Source organism: Ambystoma mexicanum, chromosome 4q (assembly GCF_040938575.1).
Source record: "Ambystoma mexicanum isolate Mex_15411 chromosome 4q, UKY_AmexF1_1, whole genome shotgun sequence".
NCBI classification, from domain to species: Eukaryota; Metazoa; Chordata; class Amphibia; order Caudata; family Ambystomatidae; genus Ambystoma; species Ambystoma mexicanum.
The window spans coordinates 760,957,096-760,982,291 of NC_090928.1; the positions used below are offsets into that span (position 1 = coordinate 760,957,096).

General features: G+C 48.7%; 1 protein-coding gene across 1 annotated transcript in view; it reads left to right on the top strand.

The window, feature by feature from the left end:
* The window catches only part of LOC138467288 (uncharacterized), a 5,113,521-nt gene that overhangs the window by 1,922,036 nt on the left and 3,166,289 nt on the right, over positions 1–25,196 (top strand). The window lies entirely within an intron of this gene.

Sequence of the window (25,196 nt, forward strand, 5' to 3'; positions counted from 1 at the left end):
GAAGTTAGAGCTGTCAGGGGTGCAGCTATGGTTCCATAGTCTGCCATGAAATTGCGATAGTACCCAGTGAGGCCCAAAAAGGCTCTCACCTGGGTTTGAGTAGTGGGAGTCTCCCAGTTCTGTACGTCCTGTACTTTACTGGAGAGAGGTTGGATTTGACCCCCTCCTACCTCATGACCAAGATAGGTAACTTTCCCCTGAGCTATCTGGCACTTGGTGGCCTTGATAGTGAGGTTAGCCCTTTTCAAGGCCTGCAACACCTTATCCAGATGTGTCAAATGCTCTTCCCAGGTGGAACTGTAGACGGCAATGTCGTCTAAGTAAGCCACACAAAAGGCTTCCAGCCCACTGAGCGCATGGTTGACCAATCTCTGGAAGGTGGCAGGGGCATTCTTCAACCCAAAGGGCATGACCCTAAACTGGTAGAGTCCCTCAGGTGTGGAGAATGCCGTCTTTTCCTTGGCATGGTCCGTCAGAGCTATTTGCCAATAGCCTGAGGTAAGGTCAAAGGTGCTCACAAATTTGGCAGCACCTATAGTGTCCACGAGCTCATCAGCCCTGGGCAATGGGTGCGCGTCAGTTTTGGTGACGGCATTGACTCCTCGGTAGTCCACACAGAACCTCCAATCCTTGGTACCCGCCGGGGAACTTGCCTTGGGGACAAGGACCACTGGACTGGACCAGGGACTGGTGGAGGGTTCAATAACACCCAGATCCAACATCTTGGCGACCTCAGCCTGGATGTGGTTTTTGACGGTATCTGACATACGATAGCTCCTGCTTTTGACAGGCACACTGTCACCAGTGTCAATTTCGTGCTTACACCACGGTGTAAGGCCCGGTGTCAGTGAAAACAGAGGGGCATACTGCTGGAGCAAAGCCCGGCAGGCCCTCTGCTGCTCTGTTGTCAAATCGGGAGAGAGTTGTACTCCCTCCACTGAGCCATCCTGAGGGTTGCTATGCAGCAAATCAGGAAGGGGCTCACTCTCATCCTCTTCTTGCCCTGAAGCTAGCAAGAGACATGAGACCTCTGCTCGCCTGTGGAAAGGCTTGAGCCTGTTGACATGGAATACCTGGGGGGCTACCCCAGAGGCTCCCATGTCCACCAGATAATTGACTTCGCCCATCTTGGAGATGATCCTGAAGGGTCCAGTCCACTTGTCTGCCAAAGCTCTAGGCTTGGTAGGCTCCATCACAAGGATTTCCTGTCCCGGAGTCCAATCCACTTGCGAAGCTTTCAGGTCATGCCAGTACTTATTCAATTCCTGGCTGGCCTTGAGATTTGCTGTTGCCTGACCCATCATTTGTGTCATCCTCCGCCTGAGGCCTAACACATAGTCCCCCACTTGCTTGGCGGGACCTGGAGGGGTGGCTTCCAAGCCTTCTCGGATCAAGGCGAGGGGCCCCCTCACGGGATGTCCAAAGAGTAACTCAAAGGGGCTGAAACCAACACCCTCTTGAGGTACCTCTCTGTAAGCAAACAGCAGGCATGGCAGGAGGAGATCCCATTTCCTCCTTAGGGGCTCTTCCAAAGCACCTAGCATGCCCTTGAGAGTTTTGTTAAATCTCTCAACCAGACCATTGGTCTGGGGGTGGTAAGAGGTGGAGAACTTGTAGGTTACCCCGCACTCTTTCCACATGGTTTTCATGTAACTAGACATGAAGTTGGATCCTCGGTCAGAGACAACCTCCTTGGGGAATCCAACACGGGTGAAAATGCCCAGGAGAGCCCTGGCAACCACCTTGGCAGTAACAGTCCGAAGGGGTATTGCCTCAGGGTACCTGGTGGCATGATCTACCAAGACCAGGATGAACCGATGTCCACCTGAAGTGGGAGGGTCAAGGGGACCAACGATGTCGATGCCCACCCTCTCAAATGGTGTGCCAACCACTGGTAATGGCTGCAGTGGGGCAATGACCCTGCCTCCAGTCTTGCCAGACAACTGACAAGTTGGGCAGGTCCTGCAGTGGGACTCCACCTCTACTCCCATCCGTGGCCAGTAGAAATGGGCAGAGAGCCTCTGCTTAGTCTTCTTGGTCCCAAGATGACCAGCCAAGGGCACCTCATGCGCCAACTGCAGTAGGAAGGGCCTGTAAACCTGGGGTACCACCAACCTCTTGCGGGCACCAGGTTCGGGCTTAGTGGGCTCACTAACAAGGAGCTCACCCTCCCAATAAATCTTGAATGTCCTAGGCACTTCACCTTGTGCCTGGGACAGGGCCTGTTTCCTCAGGCCCTCGAGAGAGTGGCACTCTCTCTGTCCCTTACAGAAGTCTGCCCGGGAGGGTCCCCCTTCAGCTAACAAGCATTGAAGGTCGGGATGATCCTCCGGGTTGAGAACCTCTCCCACAGGAGAGTCTTCTGTCTCTTCTCCCACAGGAGTTGAGTTTGGGTTTTCCGCTGGACCCAGCCCGTCCGGAGCATGGATCCCAATGGGTGCTGTCGGAACAGCAGGAAGAGAAGGTGTTCCCTCCACAGAGGTGGCCTTCTTGGTCTTCCTTCTTCTTGCCTTAGGCCTCGCCTTTGGCTCGGGTACCTGACTCACAGCCAGACCCGGTGTCACCTGTGACCTAGTGACTGCAGCAGCAGTCATGGGAAGACCATCCGAGATCAACCCCAACTCTACTAGATCATTTCCTAACAGAATGTTAGCAGGGACATTGTCCTGAACCAGGACAGGAAGCTTTGCTGTCTTGTCTCCAATCATGAGTGTGACTAGGGCTACAGGCGATAATTTGGGAGGCCCACCAGCTAACCTGGTGGTTCTCAGAGGAGCACCTACATAGTCCTCTGGCTTGAGCAGGGTCCTGTCCACCACTGTCATGCTTGCCCCAGTGTCTCTCAAACCAGTAGAAGGCTGGCCATTCAAGAGGACACTTCTCAAAAACCTACGGGTGTTCTGCGGGATAGTTGCCAGTACTTCTGCGTACTGGTCCCAGGCCCCAAGGGACACTAAGGAAATCTCTACCGGAGCACCAAATGTGATTCCTGTAGAGGAGGGGAGGACAGTGGCCTCCACCTCAGCCACGGGGTAAGGGTAGGTCAGGCTGACAGCCTGTACTCCAAGTGCCTTACCTTTACACTTGGGGTCACCCCTTTTGTGATCCAGAGCCCCACAATCCCAACAAGTGCCAGGAGTGCGGGGTACGGTACTGGAACCACTGGGAACCTGCTTTGCAGCAGGTGGACCACTACTCTTATTCCCACCCACAGAGGACTTATCCCCACCAGATTTTTGGGTCTTAGGAGAGGAAGGTTTTGGTTTACCCGACTGTGATTGCTTTTGGGACTCCTCAGCTTTCTGAGAGGTCCCCTTTTCTTTGTCCTTGTCCTTCCCACTGGAGTCCTTAGGGGACACCCGGTGGGAGACCCACTTGTCAGCCAACCTAGCCAGCTTAAAGGGGTCCAAAATGTTCTGGTCAGCCACATACTGACGCAGCTCTGGTGAACAGGCTTCAGAAAAATGCTCAAAAAACAAGAGGTGGGACAACTCAACAAAAGTTTTCACCTTGTAACCGTCAATCCACCCCATCATGTTCATGTGCGCAGTACTCACCCAGTCAACCCAAGACACATTCTCCCTTTTCTTAAAATCCCTGAACCTTTTAAGGTATTGGGTAGGTGTCTTGCCAAACTTGGCAATCAAAGCAGACTTCATACACTCATACTGACCCCTTTCCTCCACACTCAGCTTCAGAATACAGTCATATCCAGTTTGAGGCACTCTGCTTAACAAACACTTAGCCCAATCTCTTTTATCTACATCATGAATTGCACAAGCCATTTCAAACGCTTCAATCCATTGGAGGATATCTGAACCCTCCACAAACACACCAACCAAATCTTTCATAAACTTGGTTGGTGGCTGGGGACCTGCCACTCTCAATTGGTCTAGCTGAAGTCTCCACTCTAGCTCTCTCTAGCTGGATTCTCTGACATTCAGTGTCCTTGTCTTTGAGCGCAAGATCCCTATTCTTGAGTTCCACTTGCTGTGCCAGCTCCTCTTTCTTAAGCTCAGCTTCTATTTCCAACTTGCGATATTCAAAGGCCAATTTCATCCTTAATAACTCAAGTTCCATGGAATTGCTGGGGTTTGGAACAGAGGCAGCAGGAATGGTGGCATTCCCAGAAACAGATTCAGCGACAACCCCAGGGGCAGAGTCCTCACTGGTTGCATCCCCCCTTCATCAAGGGTTTCACCATCAGTCTGGTAGTCCACCAGGGCAGCTATCAGCTCAGCCCTAGACTTATCCACAAAGTCTAACTCCCTGGCTTCACAAGCACTCTGGAGAGCCTCTAAGCTCATCCGAGTCAATTTACCATTTGCAATGGGCTCCATTGCTTGTAATGCAGTTATTTGGTACACACCCAAACCTTAATCTAATAAAGTGCGGATATTTTGTAAGTGGCACGGTTATACACTGAGTCTTAAAACCATAAGCATCCCACCGCTGCCACCAGCTTGTCAAGACCGGTGGGGGGGTCTGTACTTCCGCTCTCTATATGGTAGAGGAGAGGCACAGAAGACCCCAGCCAAGATTCTCGATTACGGTAGCGATGGACGAGCAATCAAGGCCTAGCTTCTCAGGAGGTGATGCAGGCTGGTTCTTAAGTACAGTGTATCCCCAAGCCCCCCACAAAGGAATGTCCACACACTGTATTACTGAAAACACAGTCTTTATATAATTAATATTCAAGGGTTATGTACACTTATCACAACAACGCACTTTGTGCTCAGGAAAACCAATAATGATAAATATCTACAATTCTAAAGTGGTACCACTAATATTAGACCTCATTAAAGTGCATTCACAATACTGTAAAAATGGCACACAGATCAATAAGAAGGAAACCAGCAATAGAGAGAGGAGAGATAAAAGATGGTTGAAACAATAGGCAGAATACTGGCCCTAGCTACTGGACACCGTTCTGTGTGGAGATCCCCCCACCTGGGCAACCTGTAAAATAAAGGGATATGACACAAGCCCAGTCCATATATTGTTCAACAGTCTTATTCTCTCCTACAATGTTTTTACCCCCCCAATGTACCTGGTGGAGTCGAGTTCTTCGAAGAGGCGTCGACAGATCCTTCTTGAATGACCCCCTTTTTAGCAGGAGTCACGGATCGTCGAGAGGCGTCGAGAAACGTCGAAGACCTCGGGGTTCGGCGACGGGGAATCGACGGCCCTTCTTGAATGCCTTCCCTTTCAAGCGGGAGGCACGGGGCGTCGAACGTCCGTCGACAAACGAGGTAGAACGATGTCGAAGAGGCGGCAGCTTCGTCCGAGCGGTGCTCGTCGGCGTCGGGGCGTCGGCGTCCTGCAAGGCGGAGGTGTGCGGGGCACCTCGATGACAATAGTTCTGGACCGCAAAGATTGTAGAGACGGGAGCCCAGCAAGGGCGTCGAGTCGCTCGAGTCTTTGGGATCGTGAGGTGGCGGGAAACCCACCGGCGGATTCTCCTCGGCGCGTTGGTCGTCCTCGACTTTCTCCGGCAGGGCAAAAGCGGTCGACGGTGCGGACGAGGGAGTCCTTCGAGTCAAATGTTCTTAGGCAAGGAGCGGACGGCTCCGGTCGTCGGCGGCACGGCGTCAAGTGGTTCCCACGGCTGGGCAACACAACTTCGACGGGCCTCCAGCGGTTACACAGACCTGCGAACCCTGGTCGACGGCAATGGACTTCGACAGCGTCGAGGTCCGGGTGCTTCACTTCGATCTCCTCGGCGGTCCCGTCTCGGGTCGGCAGCCTTTCGAGGGTCTGACTTCCAGGGCGCTTCGGCGAAGATTCAGCGGTGCTCGATGGTCCCTCGGAGCACGGGAAGAGGGCGCCTTACCAGGTCCTCTCTCGGGTCAGTCCTCGACGATTTCGACAACCTTCAGTTCCGTCGAAGCAAATGCCACAGCAAGTCTTCTTCTTCCAGCTGGACGTCGAGGATCAGCAAATCCAGTTACTCTTGAGTGGAGACTCAGCTTCTGAATGCTTCTTAACAATTTCCAGTGGTGAGAGGTCCCCAGATATACTATTCTGTCTCTCATCCACACTGCTGGCACACACACAGCAGCCAATCACACAGAAGGGCATTCATGCAGTCAGTCAGCCAATCAGGCACACAGTGCATTCAGGCCACACTCCTCCCTTTCAGACACTCACAACAAGGAATGTGGATTGGGACAAGTACCCAGCCATTCAACACTACACACTGCATTCAGGCCAGTTTCGGGCAGGGCTGTCTCAGTCTTTGTCTCTCATGCCAGAAACCAGACAACCACAACAAGGAGTGTATATTGGTCACACACTCCATTCACCCAGGTCCCACCCACAGGAGGTACCCACAACATACAGTCACTGGGAAGGCTCCAGTCAGTCTAGCTGGGCCTTCACAACAACACCATATATGGAACTTCCACCCAACAGCCAGTCAGGGGGAAGGGACAGAGTCAGGGCTTCCCAGGACTTTGGGAAAAACAAGATAACAGGCAATAGAAAGCAAGAGGCCACAGGGGCCATCTTGTTTCCTATCAGGAATCAACTGATTCCAATGGCAGGGCCTGGGTATCCCAAAATGGAGGACACCCAGAGCACCTGTCAAATTCAGCATGGAGCTGCCACCAGCCCATACCCTGCTCTGTGGGCCACCCACAGGTGCCCAAAACATACACTAGGGGCACAGGGTTGTACCCCTACCCATGGGTGCCATAAGGGTATCCCATGGGTCTGTTCACCAAACCAAAAGAGAGCTGCACTGCCAGGAGTCCCTCATGGACTCCTGGGCAGAAAACATGACAGAACACACGGTAAAAACAGAAAAAGGACAAGGATTCAGAGGCCCTGTCCCTCAGATGCATTTCCGGCATCACACATATCGCACCACAGAAGAGAAGCCCACTGGCTCCGAATTGAAGCAAGAATAATACACAAACACTCACCCTGGCTCATAAGTGTATTGCTGGAACTGCACCGAGTTACATTAACCACTGTCTAAGCCATAAAACAACCACTCGAACACTTGTCAGACTCTGTGTTCTGTGTGTTTGTTATGTCTCAACTCCCCTCTTCCTCCTCCTCACCTGTACTGTAGTAATCGCCGTCCTCTGGACTGAGGGATCTTCTGGATCTGTAATCCTTTTCCTTTTTGGTCTGACGTTTATGTCTCACACGGGAGGAAGCCACAGTGAAGGCTGGCGAAAAGCACCCCACTGTGACCCCGTTCCCGGGAGGGACAATGAGGGGAAAAAGCTGTTGACGGCAGAAAAAACCCCTGCTGATGGCAGACAGGAATCCTCTTGGAAACTGGGCTCCTCTTTTAAGAATGGAATATGGGCGATGAAATCCACGGCGCCCGGAACAGAAATAGCAGAAACCAGCAAATTCCCAAAACAGCAACAAAAGGCAGAGCGGGGCAGAAGGAGCCAAAAGAAGCAAAAATAAGAAGGAGGAGACAGGACTGAGATACAAGGGAGAAAGCGAGTAAAGCGGAACCGAAGGGAGGAGGACGAGGGAGAGAGCAAGGGGAAAGGGAGTAGGTAAGTACAGGGAATAGAAACGTGCTCCGCAAGTGAACCGGAGCGAAAGAGAAGGGAAAAGCACAAGCATATAAACAACGGCGGCAGCAAAGCCGAGTAGCTGATCGTAGCGGTTGCAACGCGATGCTCTGAATGAAGGGCGTGGCTAAAGTAAACCTATTTACATCCGGAAGCAGGAAAAAGACTAGACCGCTTGGATGTACGTAGAAGCAGACGTGAAAAGGCTTCAGGGGACATGAAAATGGAACCTGGGCCACATGCGCCAAGATTGAATACGGCGCATGACAACACTCAGATCCAATGCCCACCTACACCTATTCACGACACGCTGCAAGAACACCAGAAGGGGCAAATCCAACTTCCCAACACCGGCCCCAAGAATCTGGAACACACTCCCCCCCAACATCAAGAAGGAGCCTACTCTCAACAAATTTAAGAAACTACTGAAAACATGGCTCTTTAACAAATTCTAACCTCACAACTGCCCTTTAATTCTCTCTCTCCCATCTCTGCACTTCTCTGACGACCTACCTCTCCCTATCCCCATCCTCCCTCGACAACACCCACTAGTCTCTCCACTGCATCTAGATTGCCACTACTTAAATGGCCAAAAACCTGTAAGTATTAAGATTATTACTGTTAGCTTGCTAAGAAATGTAACTCTATATGTATCTGCAAATTGTACTCCACTAAGTATGTAAATACCAAGACTAAGTTTACTGTAAACTACTCCGTGGTACCTCCGGGTTTGGGCGTAAAATAAATGCAATAAATAAAATAAATAAAAATATACTATATGCGAAGGTGTTGATTGACCCAAACACGACTGTTGACATCGTGCTCATCTATCGCCCGCCTACTACTATCTCTGATTTTCCTGAATTACTGGGAGACATACTTTCCCCTTTTCTTAAGCCATCCTCCAAATTGATACTTTTGGTCGATTTCAATTTAGGGCTTCATGATGACGCTGATTTGGTGGCAGCAATGACAGAAATTGCACTGACTAACAGATGTATTTACAGTAGCAACAGTGTATGCACCTAATTCCGGACAAGATGGATTTCTCAGGGCCACCCTGGCGGCACTTAATACATCAGAGGGGTACATCATATTAGCAGGGGACTTAAATATGGCCTGGGACTTGGAGATAGAAGTCGAGTACGATATCCACCACGGGGCACACCGTCCCAGCGACTTAAAGAAAAGTTCCAACAATTGGGGGTAGTCAATGTTTGGCGCGTTTGTAAGGTTATGGAAGCAGGATTTACGTTCTATTCACATGTTCATAAAACCCAGTCGTGCATAGGCTATATTTGGGCGTCTACCTGATTGGCGGGACACAGCCAGGAGGTATTCCTGGGCGCGATCGCGCAATCTGATCACGCACCCCTGGGTGCGATGTTGGACATGACATATCGACAGAGGGGGCTATGGCAGTGGACATTACCGGAATGGATCCTAGTGGACACGGTCTTGTCAGCAGAGGTAGAGGAGAAGATGCAGTCCGATTTTAGAGAGAATGAGATGTTGGTTACCTCCCTGGGTATATGGTGGGACACCATCAAAGCGGTGATGAGGGGCGAATTGATTGCATGTAAGGCCTTGAGGGAAAAGAAGAGCCGGCAGCTAGAGGAGGACTTAAAGGCAGAACTTAAGGATATCATGCCGAAGATGGGTAACTATCCAACGAGGGACACTTTGAAAACCCATAGAGCAATTTGAATGCAGATTGAGTTACTTCGGGCTAGAAAGGCAGATAGGACCCTTCTCAGAGCTAAACAGTATTATTATGTGAAGGGGAATAGAGCGGGAGGCTACTAACGCGACAATTGAGACAGGGGGGGACAGCCCAAACGATTTTAAGAATTAGGGAGGGAGAAGGGGAGGACATGGTAGACACAGTGGGAATCATAGGGTGTTTTGAACGCTTCTATGGGGCTTTGTACTCTTCAGATACGCCTCTGAAACACGCAGAATACTTATTTGGAAGATGTAACTCTTCCAAAGCTGTAGAGAGTAGATATAGAAGGATATCATGGAGGAGGAAGTTAGTGTGGCTATTGAAAAACTCTGGTGAACAAGGCTTCGGGACTGATGGCTTCACGCCCGCCTTCTATAAAATATATCAGAAAACCATTATTACCCATCTAACGCAACTATATAACTCCTTTGAAAGAACTGGGCACATTACAGCCTCAATGGATCAGGCCAAACTGTTGGTATTTCCGAAAACGGGCAAAGACCCGACATAGTGTGGGTCATATCGCCCAATAGCGCTTATTAAGACACTAAAATATATACCAAGATTTTGGCTTCTCGACTGGACGATAGACTCCAAACCTTACAGGCCATGATCAAGCAAAGCCAAACTTTTGATAATACAAGAAGGGTGTGTCATTTAATAGAAAAGGTTGAGAGGCGTCGGATACCAGCGGTTCTCCTTGCTTTAGATGCCGAAAAGGCATTCAACCAGGTGGAATGGTCGTTTCTCTGTTCGACTATGATAAGTATGCGGTTTGGGAACTGTTATCTTTGGAGAATATAAGCCAATTATCAAACCTCTACCCTGCGCTTAGCCATTAATGGACAGCTCTCTGGCCTCGTCCAATTAGAGAACGGCACCAAACAGCGGTGTCCGTTATCTTCCCTGCTCTATGAAATCTTTCTGGAACCCCTTCCTCAACATCTACGAGAAGCACTGGGAGTGAAAGGTATTCATTTTGGGGGGCGTGAACATAAAACAATGGCATTGCCGATGATATGCTGTTGGCTCTTTCGGACATGGCAGAGTCCCTAAGGTCGATAGCCTCGGAATTGGTATTGTTTGTTGAAGTGTCAGGTTGAAAAATGTATACACATAAATCAGAGATATTAAATCTTACACTATCAAGGGAAACGGTAGGGGAATACAGGGATGCATCCAATTTCAGGGGGCGGAAGAGAACATTAAATACTTAGGAATACGCATTACAAAGTCAATGGCAATGTTGCACGAGGCAAACTATCCCTGGTTACTCAGCACCCTTAAAACTGACCTGCGAAGATGGAACCCTCTACACATAGGGTGGATGGAGTGGATGGCCTTGATTAAAATGGTGACCCTCCCACACTTTATTTACTACTTTCAGGCCCTGCTGGTATCCCTAACCCTAATGGTGCAGAGGAATAGGGGAGGAATGGCGGTTCCCGATTTTAGACAGTACTATTGGGTGGCCCAATTTGGCTGCTGAAACAATGGCTACCGGGGGACGATAGTAAACTCTGGGTTTCCATGGATAGTCCTGTGGTGGGGGTTCCACAAAATGTGGTTGTACAGTTAGCCAAGGAGGATCAGCCTCCTAGGATGAGGGCATAGCAGATTACCCCACTTATGGGAGAGGTGTGGGATGATGTGGTAAAACTAGCATATTTCAGCAATTCCAGGTCTATTCACACCACTATTTTGTTAACGCCAGGGATGGAGGTGAAAGCCTTTGGGAAGTGGAGGGAAGCAGAATGCTTAAGGCTCAAGGATTTGATGCATGGTCAGGAAGTCAAAACCTTTGAGCAGTGTAAACAGTCTTTTGGCCGTACAGAGCGGGATAGGCTTTGTTATTACCAGCTGCGGCACCCTCTCAATAGACTAGCTGCCGGCAAACAACTCACTGCATTTGGAAAATATGTTATGTCTCTCTCAGGGGATACACATCTAATTTCAGAATTCTATGCAGTAATATCTGAAGGGGGCTTTCGGGAGAAGTGGTCATACATGGGCAAGTGGGAACACACACCGGATAAAGAAATATCAGAGGAGGAATGGGAGGTTTTATGGGGTAATATCCCAAAGGTCACTCCGTCCATCCAACTAAGGGAGATGTGGTATAAAATCCTCACCCAATGGCATTATACCACGGAGAGGCTTAGATCAATGTACCCAGAGATATCCCTGGATTGCTGGCGAAGATGTAAGGAGCGGGGGGACTGGCTCCACATTTGGTGGTCTTGTCCGGCCTTGAAATCATTTTGGAGTCAAGTGTGTTTGACAATGAAGGAAGTGGTAGGGATAGATGCACCCATGGGGATAGGGGAATGTCTTTTGGGGCTTTGGATGAAAGAAATGGCACCACAAGGAAGGGCATGCTTCAAGGCATGCATGGTTTTGACATTGGCAGCATTTCTCGTGATTGCCTGTAATTGGAAGAAGGAGGTAGTCCCTACCCACCTTGAATGGCTAAAATAAATCCAGCATATGTTGGCTATGGAATGGGTCACCTATAATCTACAGAGGGAGAATCAAAAATTCAGGACAGACTCGGGCGTATTGTTGGGATATCTGAGGGATGATTACCGGATTCAAATGAGTCCACTGAACATTCGGATTTTGGACATTGTCTGAGGCCTTGGACTTCATTGTACAGCCTTGTATGTTGAAAGTGAAGCATCTTAGGGATTGGGGGGGTTGAGGAAGAGGGGATGGGAAGGGGAGGGTATTGTTTTGTTTGATATTTCAAAATGCTAATAAAAAGAAATAAAAAAAAGAAATTACCCACAATGAGAAACCTAGAGTTTGACTTAAGGTTGGGTTAGATCTGGTTGCATAGATTCAGCAAAAAGTCTGGCATGTTCTGCTTGGGTCTATAAAGGAGAAAGATATTCACTGTGGCGATGGGATACATTTCCAGTTTGGCCCATAGTATTTCACACTCTGCTATAGAGACATTCTGTAGTTCCCTTATCTGCAGGGATGAACGGTAGATAATAGCCACTCCCCCACATTCCCCGATCAGGCGGTCAGCTCTTAAAATGTTAAAGCCATTTGGAACGGCCAGTGTGAGCGCAGGACCGGCTGCATCATGCAGTCAGGTCTCACTAATAGCACACAGGTCAATATAATCCACTACCGTAAAGGGATGTTTGATAAGGGATCTAAAATTGAGCAACATACATTTTAATTCCTTAACATGGCCTAGCCACCACCCTCCTTCACAGCAGTACCACTGCTTTTCCACCTTTCATCTGTTACTGCTTTCATGCATTCATATGGCTTTTGCCAATGTTCATTCTCTCAAATCTTTAATATCTTCCCTTTAATTCAGTATTGCAAATGTAATTGCTTTTGTTGAAATCGTTATTCAAAAGTACTGGCTTTCATTCATATCGGTATTCAAAAACAAATGTCCCCACAGGTTTAGAAGCCTGTCTGCCGTGCCCGGTGACCCCCTTTTCTAGGCTGGCTCATCGGTTGTTGGCACAGCAATGAAGCAAGACTTCTGACTGCCACGATCCCTCTCTCTCGTGCAGCGCCTCACTTTTCCTCCGTAGCTGCTCAACGTGGCTTCACGTCTGCCACTGATGCGTCTCTCACAGCTCGGCCTTCATTCCTAAACTCTGCCTGGTCACAACTGATTCCTTTCTGCATTCTGCCACAGGCTTCCAGCTTCCCTCAGAAACACTTCCTGCTGCCTACCCTCTGCATTGCATCTGCCTGGTGGTCTCGAGTGCTTCGTCTGCCATGCCGCCTTCCAATAAGAGTCTGCACTCCTCCAGCAGTATATGGACCTGCTTCCGCAGCTGACGCCATCTTCTCTGTTCATGTCAGTTTTAAACTTCCTGCCAGGTTGATTAGTCAAATAAAGATTAGACCGCTCACTAAGCATTTGGGAGTTCTGCATTGCTCTTGCTTGCCTCCTCCTCATCCCAGTACCTAACTGGTGTAGTTGATTGTGCGAGTCAATGGGAAAAGGATGCATTGATCGTGTTTGCCCCTTCCTCGTCCCAGTACTTAATTGGTGGATGTTAGTAGGTGACTCACTGAGAAAACAGGGAAGGGAATGACAATAGGCTACAAAAGCTTGGGAAGGGGAAGATTCATTATGAAATGGAAAAGGGGGATACTGCGTCCCACCTAAGGGTACCTCACCTCCTCTCACCAAGTTACCTTCTCCCAGGTAGTCCTTCATCGAATATCCACCCCCAGCGCCAGGATCCAGTTGCTTCGGCCTTTCCCTGGCCACCTCGGTGGAGGAATTGCCAGGGAAAGGGGTGAGGATAGCTTCAGATTCCTCACAGTATCCCCAATCTATACAATCAAAGGCCTTTTCAGTATCAATTTATAGTAAGGCTAGTGTATTATTTTAGTGATTCTTGTAGTTCATAATGTCAATTGTCCTTCGTATATTATCAAATGTTTGACAGCCGTGATGAATCCAATCTGAGCGGCTCGAATCAGACTGCTCCCCAGTCTGATTCGAGCCGCTCAGATTGGATTCATCACGGCTGAACCATGAATTTGACTGTTTGAGTCTTGGTGATTTTCAATCATATTCCGGGATTGATGTGCTTTTAACTTGTAGGCTAATATCCTAGTACCTTTATTTGAAGTACTGAAGTAGATTTATCTAGTCTTAAGTAGTTTGTGAGAGTTTTATGAAGCCCAGAATGCTTTAAATTCTGACCTGGAACCATTAGTTCAATTTTGGACCTCAAAGGTTTTATCTTGTTGCTCTATTTCTGTACATTTGACCGTTAAAATGTTCTTCCTGTTTCACGCTAGGCTAATTAATTTCCCCCTTATGGCGGGTTTAAAGGCCTCTCTCTGGAGGTTTCCATGGTTGTGTTTTCAGTTAAGTATTGAGTGATGCTGGAGTTTAGGGAATTCTGCATGAATGAATCTGTTTATAGGTGTGCTGACTGCTGAAATCTAGTGTTACAGTGACAAGTGAGTGATCCGAGATTGCTGCTGTCTCAATCAAGAAGGATGGAGGTGTCTCCTTATGTACATCAATGAAGGTCCTTGATAGCCTGCAACAACTTTGGGGGGCTTGGGAAAGGGTAGAATTGGATTGGTTCCATGTGTTTATAACGACAACAAAACCACAACAAAAATAACTACAACTTTTTCAGTGACACCTAAATAACGAAATAACAAAAAATTTCGATTTTGTTCTGTTTTTTCAACTCCCACCCTTACCCCACCACCATATACACTTTTATTAAAAAAAAAGCGAATTTATTTCGTTATTTAGGTGTTACTGAAAAAGCTTGTTATTAACACTGTATACCAATTGTATCTCTGTCTGTAATACTGAGTTTCATACGGTAGATTCATGTTCTTTAGTGTCACTCTCTTTGGGGTTTGGCGTAATATCTTGACATCTCTACTTTTTCCAACCCGAGTTGAGGTAGTGTATCTTTAGCTTGTGTTATCCAAAGTAATGGGGATTACTGATTGCATATTCATTCTCTACATTGTATCTTTGAGGACTTAAGAGGAAACCTTTGTGGAGAGTATGGAACCTGTTCGCCTACCATCTGCAAGGACTGTTTGTGGAACGATGCACGCATTGAAAAACGCAACTTAATAATGAACATTTACGGGCACTATTATAAGGGGAATGCATTAGGTTTAAACCTAATCTGGCCATGCGTGATTGACATGGCTGAGCTAGAGTCCTATATGTTAAGACCCATGCTGATCGGCATTGAGGAATCTTTTATTCTGCTACCCTCATTGCTGGGCCAGAGCTTAATGGCTGTGCTACTTTCCTACCAGCTCAGGTTTGCGCAAACGAGTCATCGCTAAATTCTCGTCTGTCCATTGAAGGGGCTCTTAATGTGTGCCTTCTTTCTCTGCGGAAACACTGCTGAGATCACGCGGGTTGTGAAGAAGATTTCTCGTGGCTCTCCAGCATCTGTAGATCTTTTGTAGGGATTTTAAGCATCTCCTCGGCTGCCTGATTGTGGCTGGTGCCAAGTCTGAGAATGTCTGCATAGTTGCACCTCTGAACTGGAATGCGTCATTGGATCTTGCCTTCTGTAGAATTAGTGCCTTGGATTTGAGAGTGCAGCCTCGCCAGGACATCTGCTGTCGAGCCTTTTCTCTGTTGGAAGTTCATAAATAATATATGGACGTGGAACACAGCGATGATGATCTCCTGTGTTCAGCCGAACATTGAAGTAAATAGCGCTGTGATGTCTTCTTCCATATCCGAGTTAGGAATGTCCTTGGGGATTCCCCGAAGTCAAATATTGTAGCATCTAGAGTGATTGTACACTCTTCAATTATTTCATCAATGCACGCTGGTCTTCTTCTGGCTCCAGGACTCTATGGTCCAGAGTGTCCTGATTAAACAAGTGCTCTCAGAAAGTTGATTGCTGTTCGTTCATTTGGTTTTCAACCCCCTGCACACTATGGTTTGGTTCCCAGAACGAGTCTCTGAGTTCCTGAATTAAATATGTTATGTCTTACATTCATGGCTGGGGCTGACTCCTCCTTGGGGGTTGGTGTTGCTTGTGCCCCCCCCGAGTTCCCCTTTTGGAGGACTGAAACAAGTCTTTTATCAAGGAGGTTTTTTTCGTTTCTTTCCTTTTTGTGTAAACGGTGAAGCTGTTTGGAACTGCATGTCTGTGTGGGACGGGCAGCTCTCAAAGCTATTCCAAATTTTTAGGTGTGTTAAATCCCATCAGGTTAACCAGAGCCCTGCAGCCCTTGCAACGTTCTGATATTTGCTTTGGCTCCTATTTTTGTATTTTTTTAATGTATATATTATGAATTGGCTAAACCAAGTTAACCTTACATAACAAAACAGATTCAAATATATCATAGTAATCACAGCATAGAAAACACATCTAAAAATAAAGCGAAGAACACTCATATATCAAAACTCATATTTACTTTTTTTAAACTCATCTGTCAAAATTCAAATGTATTTATTTATTTGTACATGATTTAAAATAAACCTTTACAAACAATCACATATTTAATCACTTCTAACATCTGAATTAAAATCTATCATTTTACAATACATTTCACCACATTTCCATATCAACATTAAAATTCAGACCTACTTCATTATAAAAAATATACCAGCAGGTGTACACGTGCTTCGCACTGTAACTCCTACTACAGTCCTAGTTTGAATTTGATTTAATGAACTAAAACAATGCTTATTTGTAGACAATATTGCTAGTCTTTTCTGTAAGAGCTAGTGTGAACAAATTGTCTGGACCAATCCACATGAAGCTTCTTATCATGAGAACAGCATGAATCCCGTAAATCGATTCCAGCTACTTTGAGCTGGAGCGTTGAGATTGTGCTGCAACATTATTGGTGTCCCGGTCTACAGCTGAGGCGGCAGCGACCTCAACAAAAGTGCCGTACAGCTGAGGCATGTAAGCTTGAAGTGCCGTGCCCGTACATGAACAGCTGAACCATGTAAGCTTTGTACTGTTGAGACGGCATACATTCATCAACTTCCGTGAGAAATTAAGTTTCTGTAATTATCATGAGAGATTTGCCACAGTGTGACGGGCAACGTCATTGCGGACACTATTGAAGAGTCATGCACCTTTTCCTGCCACCCGCATTACTACAAAAGCAATGTTTTGTGTCACTCGCATGACTTCAAAAGTGAGTGCTGTTAATGTCAGCTAGAATGCTGATAGTGTGGAAAGTTTAGGAACAATTAACTGCTGAAGTTTTCATGAACTACTGAACTTTAGGAACAATGAAGATAGAACTACAGCAGAAGTACTGCGCAAAGACCCATACGGCAGGGGTAAGCAGGGGGTAAGCACTGCAGACCGCTTAAAATAAAAAATGAAAAATGTATATTTTCTACTTGCTACATTGTCTACGCCATGGAACCTACCCACATGCCAAAGTCAGTTTTGTAGCATATTGGTAAGTATGCTGAACATTTAGAACAGACACACACACATATCCAACCATTGCAGATCACTTAATAAAAACGCTTTTAAAAAAACCTCGGGAGGGGGGGTGCTGTTGAGCAGCCCGGAAGATGGCTGCCTAGCCTCGAGCTCCGTGCCCAACTGCTACGTATCCGCCATCATCAGCGGTATTTCACATAATCTAGTGACTGGACCCATCGTCTGCTGTAGATGAGATTCAGGGCTACAGATAGACCCATCATCGAGGGAAATCGGTGCCCCGCTGCCAAATTTGGACTGCTTTCCTGTTTCCCCAACCGGCAGCCTCAATCTGCTGGTGTTCCGCCGGGCCGCATACTGGCGTCGCAGGCCCGACACCCACCCACTGCCGAAGTCACGGCTCCTGCATTGAGGACCTGGCCCTGGCTTGAGAGCGGAATGCCGGAGCTCCGCTGCTTTGATCACTTCGCGGCCGGAGCCGCCTGAACCATCAGCCATCCATAGCCCGCTGCAGCGGCCACCGGAGTTAGGGCCGCCCGACATGAACATGGCCCCCGAGCCCCGCCACCTTGCTGCTTTGCCTACGCAGTGCCGACCCGGCCGGCGGGTGGGGGCATCGTGAGCCGGGAGGCCAATTCCCCTCGCCTGTGGGCTGATCCAACAGCTGCACGCCCGGGCCCCTCCTCCCCGCGGCTCGAGGCTGGGGGCACTCAACAGGACGCAAGATCCCACACCATCCCTGCTGCAGGTGAGGAGCTGGGGGGCTAGTTGCAGCGCACCCTTCACCCCCCCTCTCAGGGCTCCTAGGCCTGGCCTGTGCCTCCACTCCTACTGGCCCCAAAAACCCTGCACTGGCAGCCCGGACTGCTCTCTGCTGCTCTACCAGCACCCCTGCGCCGCCCCAACTCCCCAAGGGCCCTCCTGGCTAGGGTGACCGCTTTGGGCCTGAACGACGACATACACCAGGGGCGCCCTACAGCAACATCCTCCTCTCACGGCCTCCACGCCCTGGAGGTGTTGCCACATTGGAAGCACAAACTGCCCACTCTCTCTGGACCACAACTCTGCATTCAAGGTACTGCACCAGGTACCCCACTTCAGAGTGTGCAGTGGCGTACTCTCCACCTTCTCTGGCTGCGCTACCTGGGACTGATTGACTCCCTCATTCCTGAAGCTGCTCAAGCACCTGGGGGGCCCCACACCACGGCATCCTCCTTCCCTCTCCAATGTGCTATAATAACTTCCACCATCGGAGACAGACAGCCGGTGGATCTCCCCAGTCGCCACAACAGGCAACTCCAGTATGACGCGGCACATCTCACCCTACACTGCGCCCCGACAGGCCTGTTCCCTGCCTGCGCCTCAGCGCCTGCTCATGATACCCGGGGCGGTGACCCATCCCTGTAAACACAGCTGGCATCCTAATGGCAATGCAACTCTGAAAACTATCTAACGCTGAGCCCCTACACCTCTGATCTGCCCCCTGGTGAGACGGCGAGCCCTTTCCCCCTACCGTTTATACACAAGTGTCGCCAGAAGATCCAACTCTCTCCAACTACACGGCCCACCGTGGTTGGCTCCGGCCTACTCCACTACTCTCCCGCAATATGTCAGACAGATCAAGGGGTGCCAACAAGGTGGGAGCAATGGACAAGTATGCCAAAACTGTTCCCAGGCCTGAGCAGGGTGGCTCCGCTTCGAGCCACGACGACACGGATCCACTACCTGACCCCCCCAGCCCGACTTGACAGCAATGATGGAGACCATGGCAAAGAACTTCGCCTCATTCCATGAGAAGCTCGACGACATCAATGCAAACGTGGCCTCCATGAGAACCAAACTAGACCAACACAGGACTAGACTAACTGAGGCGGAGAACAGAATCGGGCTCAACGAGGACGGGGTGCATTCTCTACAGAACACAGTCTCTGATCTGGTGCGCGATATGAGACAAGTTAAGACGAAATGCGATGATTTAGTCTAGATCCCAAAGGAACAACATCCGCATTGTGGGGGTTTCCGAAGTCCGCCCTTAATGATAAAATTGAACTGGCCGTTGAAAAACTACACAGGGTCCTCCTGGATAATCCCCAGCTTTCACCGTTCTTCACGATTGAGCGCGCTCACCAGGCGCTGGCTCCCCGCCCTAAGCCGGGCGACTTCCCGAGACCAATTATCGCTAAGGTCCTCAGTCACAGGGACAGGGACCACATACTACGCCTGGCTCGTGAGAAGGGAGAACTGAGACTGGAGTCACAAATCATCCGAATTTTCCCGGACTTCTCCGTTGGGGTCCAAATGGAGCGCAGGCAGTTCAACGCTGTGAGGAAGATGCTTAGGGGAAGGAAAATTGAATACGGAATGCTCTACCCGGCACGATTGAAATTCACCCACCGCAATAAACTATACTTCTTCACGGTCCCGGATGAAGCAATGAAATTTCCCGTCACCCTTTGCCAGTCACAATTTATCATAATGGTTTCCTCGCAATTGAAGTATCAATTACCGCTGCATGCTCTATGGTGCTCCCTGCACCAATCTACTAGCTAAGTTGGGTACTCGGCAGTGGCGACCCCCGCTGCAGTTGCAATGCCAATTCTGGCAGGTTATTATTGGTTGTGCCCCAGTTGGGCAGATGGGCAGGCGCTGCCTTGTTGGGTATGGCATGCCTACGTGCAGTTTGTGGGTGGGTACTATTAGACTGCTGGGTTGGGGAGGGCAGTGAGCGTGGTGGGGGGGTACAGTTGGGGGATGTTACATTAAAAATGGCAGGACAACGGTGGCTGTAGGTGCGAATGGGTACCGCAGTGCATCGGCAGCTAATACATGGCTGATAATTGATGACATGCGCTGCTGGGACGTTCCATAAAACTGTATCATGACCATTAGACTAATGTCGTGGAATGTCTGGGGGCTAAGCAACTTCACAAAAGCCCGGAGGATAACCGCATACGCCCAGAGGCACGGGATTAATGTACTTCTCCTACAAGAAACGCACACCCTTGCCCACCTCTCATCATCCTTGGTTCCGACATCGGGCGCCTACAGGTTTTACACCAGTTACTCCTCCCGGTCCAGGGGAGTCCTGACCCTGATTCACAAGTCAGTGGAGTTCTCGTTGCACATAAGCTACACAGACCCGGGGGGTAGATACGTGATCCTCCACTGCCTATTAGCTAACACAGAGTGTCTACTGGTAAATACATACGCCCCAAATACCGACGCCCCTGAATTCTTCGACGAAGTAACCACCCTACTCATGAGATACATCGGGGTTCCAATCATGTGGGAGGGGCATGAACTTGATCTTAGATAACGAACTGGACAGATCGGGCACCGCTAGCAGAGCTACGTCCCGAGCCGCCCACCGACTCCATACACACATGGCCACACTAGGCTTGTGTGACGCCTGGAGAACACTCTACCCACTCACCAGCGACTACACATTTTACTCCTCCGTACATGATAGCCATTCCAGAATTGACCTATTCCTCATATCAGCTGGGCTAATGGGGAAGACTTCGGACACACAGATACTAGCATGCACGCTCTCGGACCACTCCCCAGTGACGCTGGCGATCACACTGCGACCCGCCCTTCCTCACCACGCCAGCTGGCATTTCAAATCAGAGGCACTACATGACATAGTCTTCAAGGCTGACATCCTGGCAGATATTAACACGTTTTTTGAATGCAACAAGCGCCATGACACACCTGATGGTACCCGGTGGGAGGCATTCAAGGTTTTTATCAGAGGTATGTGCATCTCTAGGGAAGATGGGATCCTAAAAGATATAAAGAACTCCCTACAACGCTCCGAGACTAAACTCAAGGAACTAGAGCGGGAATACACCTCCGCCCCCTCCTCAACCAAACTGGCACAGATAAGGTCAGAACTGGAATCTTTCGAGTCGCATGCCCTCAGGGAGGTACAATATTACACCCCGCCCATGGCGGCGTGGAAATACGGCGAAGGGGAAAGACCAGGCCGTACTCTGGCCAGGCTGGCCCAAATTGAGGAGGTAGAACATGAATCGACAGCATCAGGGACGAGGGAGGTATCCAACACTGGTCTGACCAGCTCATCCTGGAGACATTCGCGAAATTCTACGCAGCCCTTTATGGCCCACAGCGCGAGCACAACCCCCAAGACCTATATCTCCTGTGCCAATAAAGAGCAACTGGACGCCCCCATCACCCCTGAGGAGATAGCGGAGGTCATTTCAGCCCTACCAAAGGGCAAGGCTCCCGGCCCGGACAGCCTCACCTCTGAATTTTATCAGGAACATGTCACCCTATTGACCCCGCGCCTACACGAAGTCTGGACCGAATCGCTCGGCCCCACCCTGCCCCAGTCCCTACGCAAAGCCATTATAACTGTGCTCCCTAAGCCGGGCAAACTCCCGGACGAATGTGGCTCCTATAGACCCCTGTCACTTATAAACACAGACACCAAAATATTTTCCAAGGTAATCGCGAACAGATTCCTCCCCATAATGACACACCTGGTCCACCCAGACCAAAGCGGCTTCGTCCCTGCTCGCTCTACTGACCTCAACATCCGCCGGCTGTTTAACGTCATGTCCAGAATCGATCCTAAGACTAACGCGGTCGCGGTCACTCTAGATGCCCAAAAAGCATTTGACATGGTCTCCTGGCAATATATGTGGGCGGTACTGCAAAAAATGGGAATCGGTCCACACATGCTATCCTACATCAAACTGTTGTATACAAACCCCGTGGCCAGAGTTCTGATTAACTCCCTTACTTCGTCGCCCTTCACGCTCCACAGGGGAACGTGCCATGGCTGCCCGTTCTCCCCCATATTATTTGCATTAGCCATTGAGCCCATGGCGGACAGTGTGAGGGACAAACATACCCGCAAGGGGATACGACTGCGCAACACACCCAAATTAATATCGCTATACGCAGATGATGTACTCCTATACATCAGGGACCCTTCCACCCATCTAGAACCGATCATCCACGATATAACAAAATTGGCACATTTTCGGGCTTTACCATAAACTACACCAAGTCCGAGATATTCCCCCTTACTGCTACAACCCCCCAACCGTCATGCGAATTCCCACTTCGTTGGTCTCCAGGAGGCATCAAATATCTCGGGGTCCAGGTATCCCTATTAAGATCCTCGCTACTGGCTGACAACTACACTGCTACCGCGCAACATACGGAGTCCAAGATGTCTAGGTGGCGCAACCGCCCGTTATCCTTATCGGGCAGGCTGTCTCTAATGAAGATGATAATAGACTCAAAGCTCCTATACATATTCACAAAGGTCCCGATCTGGCCCGGGAAGCAGTATTTCACAAACCTGCACTCTGTGTTTGTGTGTGCTCAATTCCTGTGGCACTCCGGCGCCGTTCGCAAGAAGTGGCAACACATGACTATACCCTATGAGAAAGGGGACTTCAATGCCCCGGACCTCACCTGATATTGGATCGCCGCACAAGCCCAGCATGCTACACACTGGTATAAACACCTAGACCCCCCCCCCCACGAGGAGGTGAATGTTATGTCCCTGATCCTCTATTACTCATACCAAACTGATGCCCCGGATGATCCCGTAGCCACCACGATCATGGCATGGAGATTAATCCTGCAATCCCACCCCGAACGCCACCCGTATTACAAGTGGTTACCCATTTGGCTATTTCCGGGCCTCGCCCCCATACAGGACAAACTCCTCATGCGACACTGGCTAGACCTAGGGTATCGGGCGCTCTCTGACCTATTCCCAGAAGTGAAATTTATTACCCCACAGACATGGCGACCGGGACACTCGAGATCAGCTCTGGAGCTACTACAATATTTTAGATTAAGAGCCGCAGTTCGGGACATGTCCCTCATACCCAGACGAACCCCCTGACTCTCCAGAGATCTGCTATATATCTAATTCCGCCGGAGGTAAGGGCATAACATCCACCTTATACAAAATGCTGATGGCAAAATCGGCAGATCCACCCCACAAACTGCGGGACACATGGAGCAATGAACTGGGATTGGTGATTACTGATGCCATGTGGATCAAAATGTGCTTACATACACGCAAAGTTTCCCTCAACTCCAGATTCAGATGCATGCAATATAAGCTCCTTAACCGCCTATATTACACCCCCCACAGGGTGGGGAAATTTGCACACAACCAACCCCACGTATGCCCGAAGGTGCAGATCCGAAGAAGCTGACCATACCCACATGTTCTGGTCCTGTAGGGCATTGGCCCCGTTCTGGGAGGCAGTGTTGGAGGCCCTCTCGGAATTTTTTTGTAATTTTTTTTTATTTATTGTTGTTTTTGATGAAACATCTTTACAACATAAAATTATTTATAATAAAAACAGAAAATACACATTTCGACATATACATAAAAGAAAAGTTTTTTTACAGTGTTTTGCAAAAGTTGTACTAAGATTTAGAATATTCTTTCTAGTGCAGTGCTGGAGGCCCTCTCGGAAATGGTAGGGTTTGAGATTGGTCTTGATCCCCTTATCCCCTTGCTGTGCTGTTTGGGCTCTGGGGGGGCCTGGGGCTAAGAAAGTAACCAAGTTTATAAACATCGGGGACATATTGGCAAAAAGATGTATTTTACAGTGCTGGAAACGCCGCCCCCCCCCCTTCATTTGAGATGTGGTGAAAGGCCCTCACTTGGATGCAAATGTGTGAGGAGGACTAAATCAACTCCTTACCTACGAATTCCCGCCCCAAAAATGTGTGGACTGATTTCTGTAGCTATTTGAACAATAAAGTTGACTTAGAACTGCTATCCTTGCCCCCGTGGGTGGAACAGGTGGAACCATAACCTGGACCTTGTACAGACCCGCTCGACTTAATTCCTTCCCCCTCACCAGTATGCCCTTTCACATTTTGTGCATTGTTTAATTTAATTGTGAAATGCTAATTGCCGATGTACTGTGTTTTGTGCCTGCTGCTGTTTCTTGCCAATAAAGAAATTTTTTTTTTTAAAAACCTCGGAAAATGTATATTTTATATTTCTTACATTGTCTACACCTTGGAACCTACACACATGCCAAATTTCAGGTTTGTACATGTTGGGAAGTATGCTGAACATTTCAAACCGGCACACACACATTTCCACACATTTCCCTTTTTATTTATATAGATATATATATATGCTATTATTTTTTATAAAAATTAAAGGCCTTTAAAAACTACACTAGTTCACATTCAGCATATTCCTCCACACCTTCTCAGTGCCAACATATGCTAGATTGCAAACACATTTTTCAAAATATGACCCACGCCAGGGTAGTAACACAGGCCTTGAAACACATTGGCCCTCATTACAACACCGACGCTAAACCATGGCGCTATTAGCACCATGGTTGGTGCCGGTGTTGTAACGGGTCCGCCATGGTTCAATGGGGAATTACCACCCCATTCCAAGGTTGGAGGGGCGGTAATTCCCCATTGAACCATGGCCCTTCCCCATTCCCATTTTCGCCCGATAGGGCTCTATGGGAATGGGGGAGGCGCTAAGTACAGTACTGCAAATTGCGGTACCGTACTTAGCACCAAGGTCCCTTTGCGGGTCCCTACTTTAACGGCTGGTGTAGGGACCTCGTAGTAAGGCGCTAAGTGTTTAACGGCGCCGCAGCCTTTTACGGCGCCGTTCAACACTTAGCGCCAGGGTCGTAATGAGGCCCATTGTGTATACGTGCATTATAAATACCCAATAAAAAAATAAACAATAAATAAATATTAAAGGCAAGTGGCATACATTTTCTTTCATCTGCAGGTTTTTACAAAATCTACAAAACTGGAGGAAAGTGGTTCCTAATACATAAAATCTCACTTATTAAAAGCCTAAATTCTTCAGAGGTAGTGAGCTTGTAAAGGGTCCACAATGAGGTCACACAATGGGAGTCACAAATTGCACTTAGACAGGATGTATAAAAATACAGTTATTTAATTATGACCAAAACACACTATAGAAAAATGAATACAAGCAGGTAGACTTATCGCACAATATTATCAAACTAA